Source organism: Poecilia latipinna, unplaced genomic scaffold, assembly GCF_001443285.1.
Source record: "Poecilia latipinna isolate Pla-1442-1.1 unplaced genomic scaffold, P_latipinna-1.0 Scaffold631, whole genome shotgun sequence".
In the NCBI taxonomy this organism is placed as follows: Eukaryota; Metazoa; Chordata; class Actinopteri; order Cyprinodontiformes; family Poeciliidae; genus Poecilia; species Poecilia latipinna.
Genome location: NW_015113247.1, coordinates 188,785 through 204,007, shown reverse-complemented (window position 1 = coordinate 204,007; position 15,223 = coordinate 188,785). Strand labels below are relative to the sequence as shown.

At 44.1% G+C, this 15,223-nt stretch overlaps 1 long non-coding RNA gene across 1 annotated transcript in view; it reads left to right on the top strand.

The window, feature by feature from the left end:
- Positions 1 to 1,947: 1,947 nt before the first annotated feature.
- Positions 1,948 to 15,223, top strand: part of LOC106954146 (uncharacterized) — a 28,773-nt gene continuing 15,497 nt past the window's right edge. Inside the window, exon 1 of the long non-coding RNA XR_001426309.1 lies at positions 1,948 to 2,203. This is a non-coding gene — a long non-coding RNA (uncharacterized LOC106954146). The remainder of the gene's footprint in view (positions 2,204 to 15,223) is intronic.

The window sequence follows — 15,223 nt, the reverse complement described above, 5'->3', positions numbered from 1 at the left end:
ACTTCAGTCTTCTCTCTTCATCCAGTCAATCAGCTGGAGTCACATCAGAGATGTGGGTCAGACGAAAGGAGGACATTAGCTCAGAGAATCAGGTTAACCCAGATCTCTTCTTCTTCTGATATTAAAATGGCCTCGGGTGGAGGGGAAGTAAGTGATTATATCAGAAAAGTTTTCTGGCACCTGGAATACGAGTGTCTTCTGTGGAACGAATGTCTGGCTCGTCTTACCTTTTTGTAGAAAGTAACAGAGAAAAGTTTCTCTAACCAGAGAAAATCCAACCATCCATAAATCTTCTGCTCTGGTTCTGTTCAGATGGACGGTGTTTCTAGGTGTTGCGGATCTGTCCCAGTGGGTCGGGTCTCTGTGTTTTGGAGGTGAAATGGTTCTGGTGATTTCATCAGGTAGTGACCTTCGGCTGTCATTGGAGCGGTTCGCAGCCGGGTCTCCGGATCAGAAGTTTGTTCCTACCAGTCTGGAAGTTTTCAGGAACAAACTTCCAGAAAACTGCAAAACTGCTGAAACACGGAGTTCCTTTAAAACGAGGCTAAAACCCATCTGTTAGATTCATAATCACTGGAACACTGACTGCTACGTTTGATCATGTTGATAATGAACTTTGACATCCATCAGTCTGGAAGTGACTGATGGATGTCAGTCCATCCAGACTGACACCCATCCAGTCTCCAAGGTTCTGGACTCCACAGAACCGCCATGATCCAACCTGCAGAACCTTCCCAGATAATTACTTCTGGAGTGATACTTTTATTTCTGTGATTATCCCAGAAGGGGATTGTTTTGGCCGTGCCAACCAGTTGAGAATCAGCTGATGTGAAGGCGGTGGAAGCGTCGTGGGGCTTCGTCTCTATCAGGGTTCGCTGGATCAGCCGTAGGTGGAAGAGCCGCTTCGCCTCTGGTCTCTCTCAGTGACCTTGTCAGTGTGATGGAGCAGGATGAAGAGTCGTCCCTCCTCCTCCTCTCGCTGCTGTAATTGGACCATTGATTGGTGCTGTCTGGACACAACAAAGGAGTGACGGCATCAACTGTCTGCAAGCAGCTGGAGACGAAATGACTCGACAGAAAGGAGACTAAACTGTAGCTTTAGAATAAAAACCTGTTGAATTTGATCATTTACATCAAATTCCTGCTTTCTGAATGTAAACTGGAAGCTCAGTTTGAACAGAGATGTTGTCTAATTAACCTACAGATGTGTTAACCAAGCATTCCTGTTCCCACAGGGAACCGTTCAGCTGATTTTTAAGGAAGGTATCTGAATTTCAAACGCGGCGTCCCTCTGGCAGCAGCTGGATCTTCAGCTGATGCTGAAGCCGGACAGACCCGAGTCCAAATCAAGTCCAGATGAAGCCACTGAATTAAAATGTTTTCTGCCAGCAGGAGACATCAAAGCTGAGGCAAACAGAGCTGCTTGGTGTTTACCTGAGAGGCACAGGTCAGCAGCTTAATTAGGAAGTGAAGAGGATGAGGATGATGCTTTATCATGCCTCTGAATCTTGAAGTCAGGAGTTAACCTTCCTGCTTCAGACATGCTCTGCAGAGACGGACCCAGTCAGTGAAGATGCATCACTCGTCCATCGGTCCAAACCAAACCATCAGTCAGACACTCGGTGAAGGTCCAACAGATCTCTGGGATCCAACAGATCCACCAGCTTCTCCGTCAAGGCTCCTCAGTTGGGCCAAATGTCATTATCGTCATACGCTCAAACATCTTAGAACTGGAAAAACTAACGGCTCCGGCTTTCATAGTCTCCGCTGTTGGTGTACAACCAAAATGTCCCAAATAAAATAAATTGTCTTTTTTTTTTAAATGTTTGATTTTCTATGAAAAAATATGCAAAAAGGGGAACCTTCCTCAAATAATTTGGAGTTACTTAACATTGTAATGTTTTAAGTATAGATATAAGAAATGCAGTTTTTTAGTGTTGGAGGCTGTAATCCTGAGTAATTTAGATTTAGTAATATTACGTTCATTTATTTTTATTATCTGCATTTGAATGTTTTCTTAATTTGGTTTAAAATGTGAAAAAGTAATAAAGTTGCCTTAGCTTGTGTTAGTTTAGCGCCATTACCTAAAGGATCCACTAGGGGCACTCGCGTGTTCTTTTCCTACTCAGTACAAGCGAGTGAACGGAGGCGCGTCGATCCTGTTTCCTGTGGTTGTTTTCTCCTTCTGTCTCCCGTCTTTAAGGTAAGTAATGAGATAACACTTTAAAGAGAACGGCTTGTGGATGTTTGGCTTGTTTTGTACCGCAGAGTTGTGTATTTGCTGCTTAATAGTTGGCTATTCAGCTAAGTAGCTAGCACTACTGCTGGCGGCAGGAGGCCTCGTGTCTCGCTCTGGCTTCCGGAAGTTTGACTTAAATAAGAGTCATATTTTTACGTCATTAGTTTTGACTTTGCAATAAAACATTACTTAAATAATTAATAAAATGCTTAAAACTCTTGAATACTTTTAATGTAAGACACTTATTTTGTTTGTGTTTAAACAATTGAATAATTTACAGTTAATATTGTTATGCAAAAGAGGCGCCTGCGTTCTGTATTTTATTTGCTAATGCAAAGTGATGTGAAACGCTATAGACTGCTTTAGCTAGCACTTTGCCTTTAGTTTTAATATTTGTGTTATTTTATGAAATACATTCAATATAAGCAAGTGAATGGAGGAGCAGTGATTCAATCACCCGGAAAAGGATTCTCTATTTTTTAACATCAGCAGTTGTTTTTTTGTTTTGTTTTGTTTTTTCATTGAGTAATTGTATTGATTTTCCACAACAGAATGACGAAAAAGTTAAAAATATTTTTAGATTAATTTAACAATTGGATGTTTTTAATAATTTTCTACAAATATTTTATCAGAAGAAAATGTGTCATCCTCTTTTTTTCTTCTTATATGTTTCCTTAATTTAACATAAAAATGAAATAAAAAGGTTTTTTGTAAATAACAATTTTCCATTTGTAGATATAACTTTATGGCTCTAAGCAGGTTCATGTTTGTGAACTGAATGCAAAAATGGCTCTTTATATTGGAAAGCTTTCTGACCCCTGGCCTAGTCAAAGTCCCGTTCGACTGGTGAGTGAATGCTAATTGACCTCTGACCTCTGGTCCTCCAAGTCTCGGTCTGGGTTCGGTTGAAGTGAACTCTGGTTCGGTTTGAATGTGAAAGCCAAGCGGACCAGAGACCGCTCCAAAAGCAGGAAGTGGACTACAGCGCAGGGCATTCTGGGTAAATCCAACCAAAGCTAACGTGCTAGCCTAGCGCTAGCAGCAGAAATGGCTCCTGGTCTTTAGCCAAAGACTAAAGAGAAATCCTCCAACCGCTAAAATCTGACGCCTCCATCTTGTTTCCATCTGGTGAAGAAGGAAGTTGCTCTCAGTTTCAGTTCCTTCAGAGGTTTTTGTGTCGTTTCCTTCAGTAGCTCTTGGTGCAGCGCCCCCACAGGCCAGGGGGGGAACAGGCTGGTTTGACTCAGAACCACAGCAGCTGGAGGTGGAGCAGATGATGGAGTTCTGGTTCCAGTAGAACCGGGTCGACCAGACCATCAGGAAAGAAACATCCTGAGTGTGATGATGAACCGTTTCACTCGTCTTGATTCAGGAGGTCAAACATGGACGGTCTGTGGGTGAGTTCTTCACCCTCCTCATCAGGCTGAGATGTCTGTGAGCAGCAGATTGTAGGTGACAGACTGAACTGATGAGTCTCTCTGTGTGAAGCTGCTGGTGGTGTTCCTGTGATTCATCAGGAGCTCCGGAGCAGGCGCGGCTCCAGCTGAGGTCAGGATCTGCTGCAGGACTCCAGCCGTCCTCCATGTTCAGCAGCAGCTGACGCGGAACAGCTGCAGGTCAGTGCGGCTGGCCAACGTGAGGACGACTGCTGTGAGTCAGCGCCGGCTGATCTGAGCCGGTGTGTTGCAGTCACGACGTCGGGGGAGGCGGCGGCGCGTTGGGGGGTGCATGTGGTCAGTGTGTCACTGCTGGTTAGATAATGATGACGAGGATGAAGAAATCTGAGGCTTCAGAGAAAAAACTTTGACTTCTCAGACTTTTTAACAAGAAGCAAAGCAGCTGGGATTTTTCCTCCTCTTGGTTTTTCATAACACTTGTGATAAAAAAATAAGTTAAAGCTGCAGAACTCCTCGTGGGAAGTTCACCTGAAGAGGAAAAACTCAGATTTATCTCATGAATATTTGCTTCTCTTACACGTTTCCTAACAGGCATGGTGTCCAAAGTCCTGCAGGACAGGCGTCGGCTCATCAGACCTGAACTGAAGTTAGCGCTTCGTTAGCGGTTCAGCTGAACAGACTGGAGCTGGACATGTTCCCATAGCAACCAGTGACCCCTGAACCCGTGCGGTTCTCTGTGGATCTGCTGGTGATCCGGTGAGTTTCCTGCTCTGCTGGGAGCCTGTAGGCGTCTGCTGGAGAGACTTCCAGGATGAGTTAGCAGGTTGCAGAGTGGGTGTTCAGGTGTCAGCCTGCAGACTCAGATTCTGCAGGAATATTCTGGTTTACTGCTCTTATTTCTTTGGGTCTGGCTGAAAACCTGTCAACATTCACTGCAGTTATTTCCTATTTCTTGGTAATTATCCTGTGTTGGCGTCAGCAGCATCAGTTAGTCGTGTTTCCATCAATGTTTTTTATGTGAATTTTTTTGAAGTTTTGTATTAGAAACAGTTGATGGAAACAGCAACATTCAAAATAAAAAGTTTCTACACTTGGTTTTTAGTTTTTCTGAAACAGTAAAGCACTAAAGGCGAGACGGGAACATATGAATAATTTGTTTTCCAGTCAGTGGTGAGTCTGTGCCTTACCAGAGGAACGATTCCTATTGTTCTGAGATGAGGTTCATGTTCCTGTTTATTACAGCCATGTGTAGCATCAACATCTGACTACATTAGCCTGTTGATTCGCTCCAAACCGTAGATGGAAACACGTCTAACTCACTTTTTCTTTGCGTGACGGTTGGATGGAAACATGGAGTCTGTTTCTGGATCGGTTCGTTCCTCAGGACCAAGATCTTCTGTGTTCATCTTTAAATTTAAACCGGTCAGGCTCACCAAATGAGAGAGAATGAATCCTGAATACAATGAAAGGAGCAAAACTGATAAATAGTTTTATGCTGATGCTCAACCAGGACAGAAAGTCCTTCCATCTTGCTGAAGATCTCAGCTCAAACTGGAGACTCGTTTTCAGCCTGGAGCTACAGGAAGTAGAAGAAGTTGTAGTTTTGAGGTTCTCAGGTGTGTTGGAGATGAAACGATCTGTGAGACGTTGAGGTGGAGTTGCATTAAAAACCACTAATATTATAAAATGGAAGGTTAGGGTTATGCTCCACTCCTGAATCTGATGATTTCTGCTCTGCTTTGCTTGATGCCCGCATGTTGGAGCACCGGAGCTGCAGCAGAGCGGCCATCTTGAATGTTCTGGCCTTTAATCTGCAGCGTCAGCAGTAAACATGCATCATGGTTGACGGGGCTTAAAATGGCCAGCGGAGAGCTGCGTTCGTGGAGACTGACCTGCAAAAGCTGACGGACGTGATCTGACAAACTGTGAGTGAAACAAGGTGACATCGGCCTGATTTACACACCTTGTCGTCTCTAATCCGGCTCAGGCGGGAGGATGAGGTGTTTCTGAAGGACTCGGACGCTCTGGGTCACTTTGGCTTTCAGTTTTGATTTATCTCTCTGTTTTGGTTACTCAGCTGTTTATTGACCTTCTGCTCACTCTGTGCTTTCTGTTTGGTTAAAATCTCAGTTTTCATTTGATAAACTCTCCTGTGTGTTTCAGAAAAGTTACCCAGTCAAACGAACAGCAGTAATTTGGGTTATTTAACATATCATACAAAAAGTAGGATTTCAGACACATCATTCATTTATCTGCAAACGTCACAGTTTCAAACTTTATACTTAAATATTTAGGTTGAAGCTCAATATTTAGTTTAGAAACTAATTGTGGTCTCACCTCAACATTTAGTGATCAAGCTAACTATTTAACGCCAAAGTAAATATCTCTCAGCTAGGTAAATATTTAGTTACTCAGAACTAAACATTTAGTTTGAAGCTAAATATTTAGCTCCAATTTAAATATTTAGCTCCAATTTAAATATTTAGCTCCAATTTAAATATTTAGCTCTAATTTAAATATTTAGCTCTAATTTAAGTATTTAGCTCCAATTTAAATATTTAGCTTCAAACTAAGTATTTAGTTGGTTAAATAACCCAAATTATTGCTGATAATTTGTGACTTAAAAGGATGAAAAGTTTTAGTTCCCTATCCGTCGCCTGTTTATCCCTCCATCATTCATTCATCCCTCCATCATTCATTCATCCCTCCATCATTCATTCATCCCTCCATCATTCATTCATTCCAGTCTGTCAGCCAAGCACAAGGCAGTGAAGAGGAGGAGCCTTCCTCTCTCCTCCCCGTCTGAACGCTCATGACTCTTTCTGTCCAACTTTTACATTAAATACTTTGTGAATTTTCAAAATTAGTGATGATGTTGGTAAAAATGTAATATCACCAGAAACAGATGTAAAATTGTTTCAGTGAGAGAAAAGCTTCGGTAAGGTTTTATTTTTTTCAAAATAGACTTAAAGTCAAAGTTCTGCTTCTAATTTGGTGTTAAAAATAAAAAATGTTCTTGTTTGTGAAGCTGATACCAAAGCTTAACTTCCCAAGATGCTCAGTGCTGTAATTATTTCATTAAAGTGCTTCTTGATATTATGACTCGATTCTCCTGATTCTCCCCGTCGTACAAACAAAACAACCCGTTCAGTTCGTCGTGTTCATGTCTCTGCTTCATGGTGGGACAGACATGATGATGATGGTGGTGGTGATGAAGAGCGTGTGAAGTCCTCACAGACCCGATGACCCAGACTCGGTGAGCTCTGCAGACCGAGGCAGCATCGTGAAGTTCTGGGAACCTGAGAGGTTTGCAGAGCAGACGCAGGCGAAGTGTGTGTCTGACTCCCATCAGACGCTGAGCCTCGGTAAACGGAGGAACGGCGGGATTCACTCCGGCTGATTGCTGCTGCAGTTCTGGGAGGATTTAAACTGTTGGAGCAAAAATCAAACTAAATCTCATTAAACTGCGACCAGACGAAATCTGACGCACATCATGCAGTTACTCTGATGTTTGTTAACTCGGCTAATTAGTCCCAAAAATACGGATTCATCTTCTCCCTTTACTCTGGCTCAGAAACGTCAGACAGCTTCCTCTGCAGACTTTGACTAGACCACAATCCTTCTCTGCAACATTGACTAAAAATGATTGAAGAGTTTTTAAATACACAGACAGTAAGACATGCAGGTTCTTCATCTCTATAGTACCTATTGCCTTTTAAATCTGTTTTTTCTTGTGATTAGGGTGGAAGTGGTTTTTTTACACCAGTTTACTGAAATATCAACTTTCTATGTAAAAAAAAAATCAGAAATCCTCTTTGCAAAATAGTTTTTATTTTATTCAAAAAACCTAAAAATAAAACAAAATTAAAAGATGAATTTTAAAACCTATAAGTGTTTTAGAAGTGACCTGACATCAGCGGCTCGAAACGGGTTTTATTTAGCTGAGGAGGCATGGCCAGCACACCTGAACGGCAGGTAAACAGGGCGGGAGCATCAGGGGATCGTCTTGGTTCCGATTAATCCGGGTCAGACGGCCCGGTCCGACCTGGAACCACTCCCAGCTCAAACTATGAATGGAGTCTCAATAAAGCACCAAATAAATATGGATCAGTGAGCAGGAAGCATTGTTTTCTGGGGTTTAAAACCAAAATCTAACCGAAACGTCAGGCTGGGTTTTCAGCCTGGTGCTGAATCGTGCCGTTTACTGACTGTCTCACTGACTGGATCAGTTCCTGGTGTGAAGCAGGCGGAGCGGCCATGTTGAACTCAGCCAGCATCCATGAATGATAAAATGATCCAGATTCATCCAAAAACACAAAGGAGCCAGAAAATGGCAGAAGTCTGAGCTGTGGAGGAAGCGGGTTTCCGTCTGTCCTCTCAGAGCAGATCAGCAGATTTTCACTGCAGTTCAGCCTGTTTGGGTTTAATGATCCTGATGGTTTCAGCCGTCCAGCTGACCCGTCTTCCTCCTCCTCTTCCTCGCTCCATGCAGACGAGCCTTTAAAAGCATCCTCCGGTGTGCAGGAATGAGCTCGATTCTGCGGCTGTTGCCATGGCAACATGGATTGAGGTGAATCTCGTCGTTGCGTTGGTAATGATGTGAGCTGCGCTATTTGGGATGCATTGATGCTTCCAGGCGGTTGGGAACGCCGGCATGGGAATGACACGAGGAAAGTTTGTGCCGCCGGAGCCTTCGGCCCGTTTCCTGTTTCCTGGTAGGAGGGGAATCAGCGTGAAGACGGGACTCTGACTGTGAATATCGCAGATAATGCCAGATTCTGTTAGCAGGAAACCCGTTAAGGAGGTTTATCCTGCAGCTGCTGGAGGAAAATCTGTCAGTAATGAAAATGTTGAATTGATCTCTGGGAGGAGTTTACAAATGCTAGGCAGATCTGCCTCTGTTGATGAGGAGCTGCAGGGAATGAAGGATGTTTCCCTCCTGATGGACCGGTCGACCCGGTTCTACTGGAACCAGAACATCTGCTCCACCTCCAGCTGCTCTGAGTGAAACCAACCTGTTCCTCTCCTGGCCTGTGGGGGCGCTGCACCAAGAACCACTGAAGGAAACGACACAAAAACCTCTGAAGACACTGAGAGCAACTTCCTTCTTCACCAGATGGAAACAAGATGGCGGCGTCAGATTTTAGTGGTTGGAGGATTTCTCTTTAGGCTAAAGACCAGGAGCCATTTCTGCTGCTAGCGCTAGGCTAGCACGTTAGCTTTGGTTGGATTTACTCAGAATGCCTTGCTCTGTAGTCCACTTCCTGCTTTTGGAGCGGTCTCCGGTCTCCTTGGTGTTCACATTCATACCAACCAGAGTTCACTTCAACCGAACCCAGACTGAGGTTTGGAGGACCAGAGGTCAGAGGTCAATTAGCATTCATACCTCCCCAACCGAACCGGACTTTCAAGACAAACCGGACCGGAGTCGGGTTGAAGCGGACCGGAGTCGGGTTGAAGCGGACCGGAGTCGGGTTGAAGCGGACGGACCGGAGTCGGGTTGAAGCGGACTGAACTGGGCTGCTGGGATTCCATCCTTGGATTAAAAGTTCTCAAACTTTTGTCTCTGAACTCTAAATTCTCCAAATCTGGATGAATCTTCAGGATTTCCTGAACCAACCAGCGACTTTCAGAGCTTACAGAATCTGCTGAAGGTTGGAGATCTTCAGAGTTCCTGCACAGATGATTCAGAGACATCTTTAGTTAACCTGAGGCAAACTGAGGAGGAGGAATCAGGCTGCAGTGATGAAGACGTGTTCAGGCTGCAGCTTCATCATAAAACTGTCCCTGCAGCTCCTTGATGAGCTCCGATCCGTCTCTTCTCTGCGGCTCGCTCGTTTGTTCGGCGTCCTGCTGCAGCTCAGCGTCTCATCCTCAAACATAATTACATCCTAATACGTTCAGTCTGAGCGGAGCTGCATGCTGGAGACAAAGAGATGCTGTGCAGAAAGAAAATGGGAAGAAACATCCAGAAAGCTGAAAGAGTGTGAAGCTTCAGTCAGAGAGCCGCTGCTGAGCTGAGATGATTTATTGATAACTGCAGCAGCACAGAGAGAACATCTCAGGAGCCGCTCCGCCTCTTCACACAGGAATCTGAAATAAACGCATTCACTCACTTTTATTACTTTTACATTTCAGGATTTTTCTGCAGACTATTTGTTTGCAGAAAACAATATAATAATATCTCTTATTATTATTGACTTCTTAAATAAATTATCTTTTTAAATTATGTCTATGCAAACAAGTTAATTGAGAGAAATTCATTGACAATTGTTTATATTTTTCACCTACAGTCAGCTGCTCCCGTCTGATTTCTTCTTTAATTAATAACTAACATTATTCCTAAAATGTGGAACCGTCAGCAGATTTAAACTATAGATGGATATCCAAACCCCCGGTACTTACCAAGCGTTTAGAAGTTTGGTTCTAAACGGCGTGAACCGGTCTTGATGCGCGATGTGGTGTCATCACGGCCGCCGCTGTTCGCTCCGTAAGGCTGCAGCCGTCACTTCCTGTCAGGCGGCCTGGGATTCGGTTTGAGTGGTTCTGCTGGTTCAGAATCGTTTTTCAGGCCCAGATCTGAATGTTGAGCTCCGTCTGTTTGTTGATGGCCTTCCTGAGCCACCGTCGCCGGGCGTCATGGTAACAGAGAGCCTGCAGCGACGCGAGCAGGAACTGGTTGGACTGAAATGGTTCCTGACCCGTTTTAGCGGTGCTGTTAGCATGTTGTGAGCATCTTGTCTCATTGAAAAGTTTTTCCTCCCGTTGCTCTCTGATTCTGGGATTTTTTTATATTTTATTCTCAGGAATGAATTTAAAAGTTCTTCTCCAGCAGCCCAGGCGCCTTCCTTCCTTTTTGTTTTGGTTTTACTGAAATTAAATTTTGTTGTACAATAAAAAAATAAAACATTTTGATTCTAAAATCGTTTAACTGAGGAGTTGCTGATATTTTCAAATATGGCTGAATCCTATTCTTTATCTTTGAAGTTTTTGAAGTTTTTATTTAGTACTAAGTGAATTTTATGGTTTATTTTTCCTGATGCAGTAACGGCGCTGTGCCTCTTGCTCAGCCCTTCAGACGTGACTTTAAAATAAATAACAGAAGTTGTTTGTTGTGTAGACCGTCCGGCCGGTCAGTCTTGTTTGGGTTGCGGTTCGGCGCCTCGTTGGGCTCCAGATGAAAGACTCGTCCTTTCAGCAGATCATGACTGGCTTCCTAAAATAGCTCTCCACAATGGAGCTGGTTCCCTTCAGAGACATAATGAGGCAGCTGATCTCTGCTCAGGCGAAACTCAAAGCAGAAGAAACGACTGAATGCTCCTCTGGGATTATTTACACCTTCAGCTCCTGTGAAACATTCAGAGGGTGAAACAGTCAGCAGACCAGTGAGGAGCTGCTTTCACTGGGAGCCATCTGAGGCTGAACATCAGAGTAGAAATCCTCTTTATTGTCCCTCAGTGGGATGAAGATGAAGACGGAAGCAAACGTTCCACTGGACCCAGTTGGTCCCAGTCTGAGGTCCTGAGTCCAGTCTGTCCTCTGACCGTACAACCTGAACTGACCCAAACTGTATGAACCGACCAGTACCGTTCAGTGGAGATGAGGTCAAAGTTCACCTCCAGCTCTTCTGCTCTGCAGTTCATCAGTAGGACTGGCTGAGACTCATTTCAAACTCTTTTTGGATCCATTTTGTTTCGTTTTTGTCCAGAACCAGCAGAATCTTTTCCTCCTGATGTTTGGACCTGGATCAGATTCTGTTTGAAGAATTGGTCCCTAGCTTACGTTCTGATCACAACCCTTGCAGCAAACATCTTTAGACATAAATTTGGCCAGTTTTTCTCCCGGTTCTTTTTATTCCAGCTGAGATCATTTCCTGTCGTCACGTTTCGACGTTCGGACTCGTCTGATCTGAATTTGCTGCTTTTCTCTCTCGATGCTGAGCTCCAAACAGGAACGTTTGGACTTTCCTTCACAGGAAATTCAGCACAGCTGGAGGCGGGACTTCCTCAGCAGAGGATAAAGTGTTCTGGATTAAAGTGATCTGATCTTGTCCGGGTTTTTATCTTCATCACTGCCAATAAAGACAAACTGGGACATCTGGACGGTTATTACCGCTGACGGCTCAGCTGCTCACCTCAGAAGAAACGGAAATCCAACCTCCCATAAAAAGTTTCTCCAGATTCTCTCTGAGTTTGTTGGCACCTGGAGTTTTATTCAGAAACTTTTTTCTTTTGTAAAATTTGTCAAACCTGAATGGATGCAGGAACATTTGCAGCCTGATTCCTGCTCAGTTGGTCCCAGAACCGCTGCAGCAAAGCAGGCCAGCAGACGTTCCTCAGGCGCTTCAGCAGCTCGATCTGATGGAAAAATACCAAAAACCGTTCAAATCCAGACGTAAAGCCCTGCTCCGCTGTGATGAAAACCTTTAACCGGTTCCATTAAGGAACTGGCTGTTTGCTGATTGGTCAGACGGTCTGGGGGCGGGACAACCAGACGTAAACACAGGAAGAGGGTTCTGGTGCTGCAGAGCTGGAATGGTTCTGGTTCCACCTGGTCACGGTTTTCACCCCTCGCTCTTAGCGCATGCCTGCCCAGGGTCAAAGGTCGTATGTGTCCAGTTTCCTGTCAGTTTCCTGAAACTGGATCAGAAACCAAACCTGGAAACCGGTTCGTTGTTCCTGGCAGGTGAAGGCAGATGTTCCAGAGAAACCCAAAACAATCTGAAGAGACATTGTGATGGAAACCGAAAGCAGCTTTCTGGCTTTTTCCTAGACTCTGCAGCGAGCCGGTTCTGCTCTCCAAACCGATCTGGTTCTGTATCTCTGCCGGTCAGCTCTAGGCTGAAAATCCATTTCTCTTAAAGCCACCCAAAGTCCCAGACGAAATGAGCAGCAGGATTACGCTCCTTCAGGAAAGCCTCATGCTGTTGCAGTTCACCGCTTCGCAGAACAAACATGTTTTCTTCAGAACCAGCAGGAAAAATCCAGTTTTAATACGGCAGACGCATTAACCGATCCGCAGTCAGACGGAGGTTGTGCTGCGTGTTGCTCTCTGCAGACGACTGAGCGACTCGACTTCCTTTACTGCAGGGGGTCCAAAGTGGGTCCTGGAGGCCCGGCATCCTGCATGCTTTATTCTCTCCCTGGTGGCAGCAACAACCTCCTCAGCAGGTCAGTGTTCTCCTTAGGCCTCTGATGAGCCATCATTGGATCCAGGTGAGCTAAACCAGGGAGAGAACTAAATCATGCAGGATGCCGGGCCTCCAGGACCGACTCTGGACCCCCCTGCTTTACTGGAACAGGAATAAACATTTCTGTTTGCATTTTCTATCCTAAACCTCCAACCACATTTCATCAGGATACGAACTGAAGCAAACAGTACAGTAACTTCATACCGACCGCTGGTTGATCTGTGTGTGTGTGTGTGTGTGTGTGTGTGTGCGTGTGTGTGTCCTATTTAGGACCGTTTCTGACATTGGCTATCCTCCTGACGATGGTGGGCTCATTGTTTAGGGTCAGAGGTCAGGTGTGAATTTGGTTTTGGTTAAGGTTTGGATTAGGACAGGGGTGTTCAAAGTGTGGCTTAGGGGCCATTTGTGGCCCTTGAAGTATTTGTTTGTGGCCCCCAACTGGAGTTCAGGAATGCTAAACCTTTGACCTTGTATACAACAAACCTGCAAAATCATTTTTATATTTTGCATCTGAAACCAGTTTCCTATAAAACCAGGCAACTATTTTTCATTTTTTTTCTTGAGATTTCTTTTGACTCAACAATTTGACAAAGTTTGGACGCCTCTGTTAGGAATAAACTAGTTCTGGTCAGGATCAGGGAAAATATAGCTGTTAGGGATCAACACAGTTACAATGCAAAGTCCTAATAAGGATAGAAATGCATGCTTGTGTGTGTCAGTGTTTGTTTAGCAGTCGGCCTCCAGGGGGAATTGGGAAGGAAGTCAGGCTCAGATTTTCAATCAATCAGTCAATCAATCAATCAATCAATCAAATTTATTTGTAAAGCACATTTCAGCAGCAAGGCATTTCAAAGTGCTTTACATAATTAAAATAAAAACAGCATGTGACATTGAATAAACAGTGAGAAAGAGAAAGACATTTTGAAAAAGATTAAAAAAGATAAAAACATTAAAACCCTTTTAGGACTTCAGTTAAAAGTCTAACTGGGACTTTTTCTGGGGGGCTTTACATCATTAAAACATAGACAATGAGAAAGAGAAATAAAAAGAAATTAATAAATAGATAAAAACTAAAGATAAAAAGAGTAAAATCATCGAAGACATCAAAACCCACACTCTAATCCTAACTTAGCCATAAGCAACTCTAAACAGGTGGGTTTTAAGTTGAGATTTAAAGGCTCTCAGTGTTTCAGCTGTTTTACAGTTTTCTGGAAGTTTGTTCAAAATCTGTGGTGCATAGAAACTGAGGGCTGCTTCTCCTCGTTTGGTTCTGGGGATGCAGAGCAGAACCAGAACCAGAAGATCTGAGGGGTCTAGACGGTTGGTACAGCAATAACAGATCTTTAAGGTATTGTGGTGCTAAACCGTTCAGTGATTTATAAACTAACAACAGTATTTTAAAGTCTATCCTCTGAGCTACAGGGAGCCAGTGTAGGGACTTTAAAACTGGTGTTATGTCTCTATCTTCCTGGTTCTAGTGAGAACAGCAGCAGCAGCTTCTGGATCAGCTGCAGCTGGAGGATTGATTTATTAGTCAGACCTGTGAAGACGCTGTTGCAGTAATCAATGCGGCTAAAGATAAACGCATGGATGAGTTTCTCTAGATCCTGCTGAGACATTAGTCCTCTAATCCTGGAGATGTTCTTCAGGTGATAGAAGGCCGACTTTGTGACTGTCTTAATGTGAATCTGAAGGTTCAGGTCAGAGTCCATCACTACTCCCAGGTTTCGGGCCTGATCTCTGGTTTTCAGTTGTAATAACTGAAGCTGTGCATTGATTCTAGTTCGCTCCTCTTTAGGTCCAAAGATAATAACTTCAGTTTTGTTTCTGTTCAGCTGGAGATTTAAAATGACTTCCAACAATCTTAGGATGAAAACCTGATCACCTGACTTCTGGACGGCTGCTGGTGGAAGGAGAGGAAGCTTCCTGTTGTTAGAAAACAGGAAATGTGCTGGAAGCGACATCCGATGAGGAAGATGGAAATGAAAGATGAAGAACGGATCGGGAGGACTGGTGCAGCCGGCTCGTTAACAGTCACAGCTCATTAAGACTCGACTTCATCAGAATTCACTCACCATCTCAGCTCCCAACAAATTACTAATATTGTGACAGCGTAATGAGAGCAAAAACAAGATGTCAGTTAAAAACGAGGAGCCTGGAGCGTGTGAGTCTGCAGCGCCGTGTCAGCGGCGCGACACGCTAACAATGTCTCTGTGACACGAAGCATCTGCAGCCACTCAGCGCAGCTCCGTCTGGGATCACTCCCTGCTCTGACAGCTAACACACACGCTAACACTCTGCTAACACACACTGCTAACACTCTACTAACACATACAGCTAACACTTTACTAACACACTGCTAACACACACGCTAACACTCTGCTAACACACACTGCT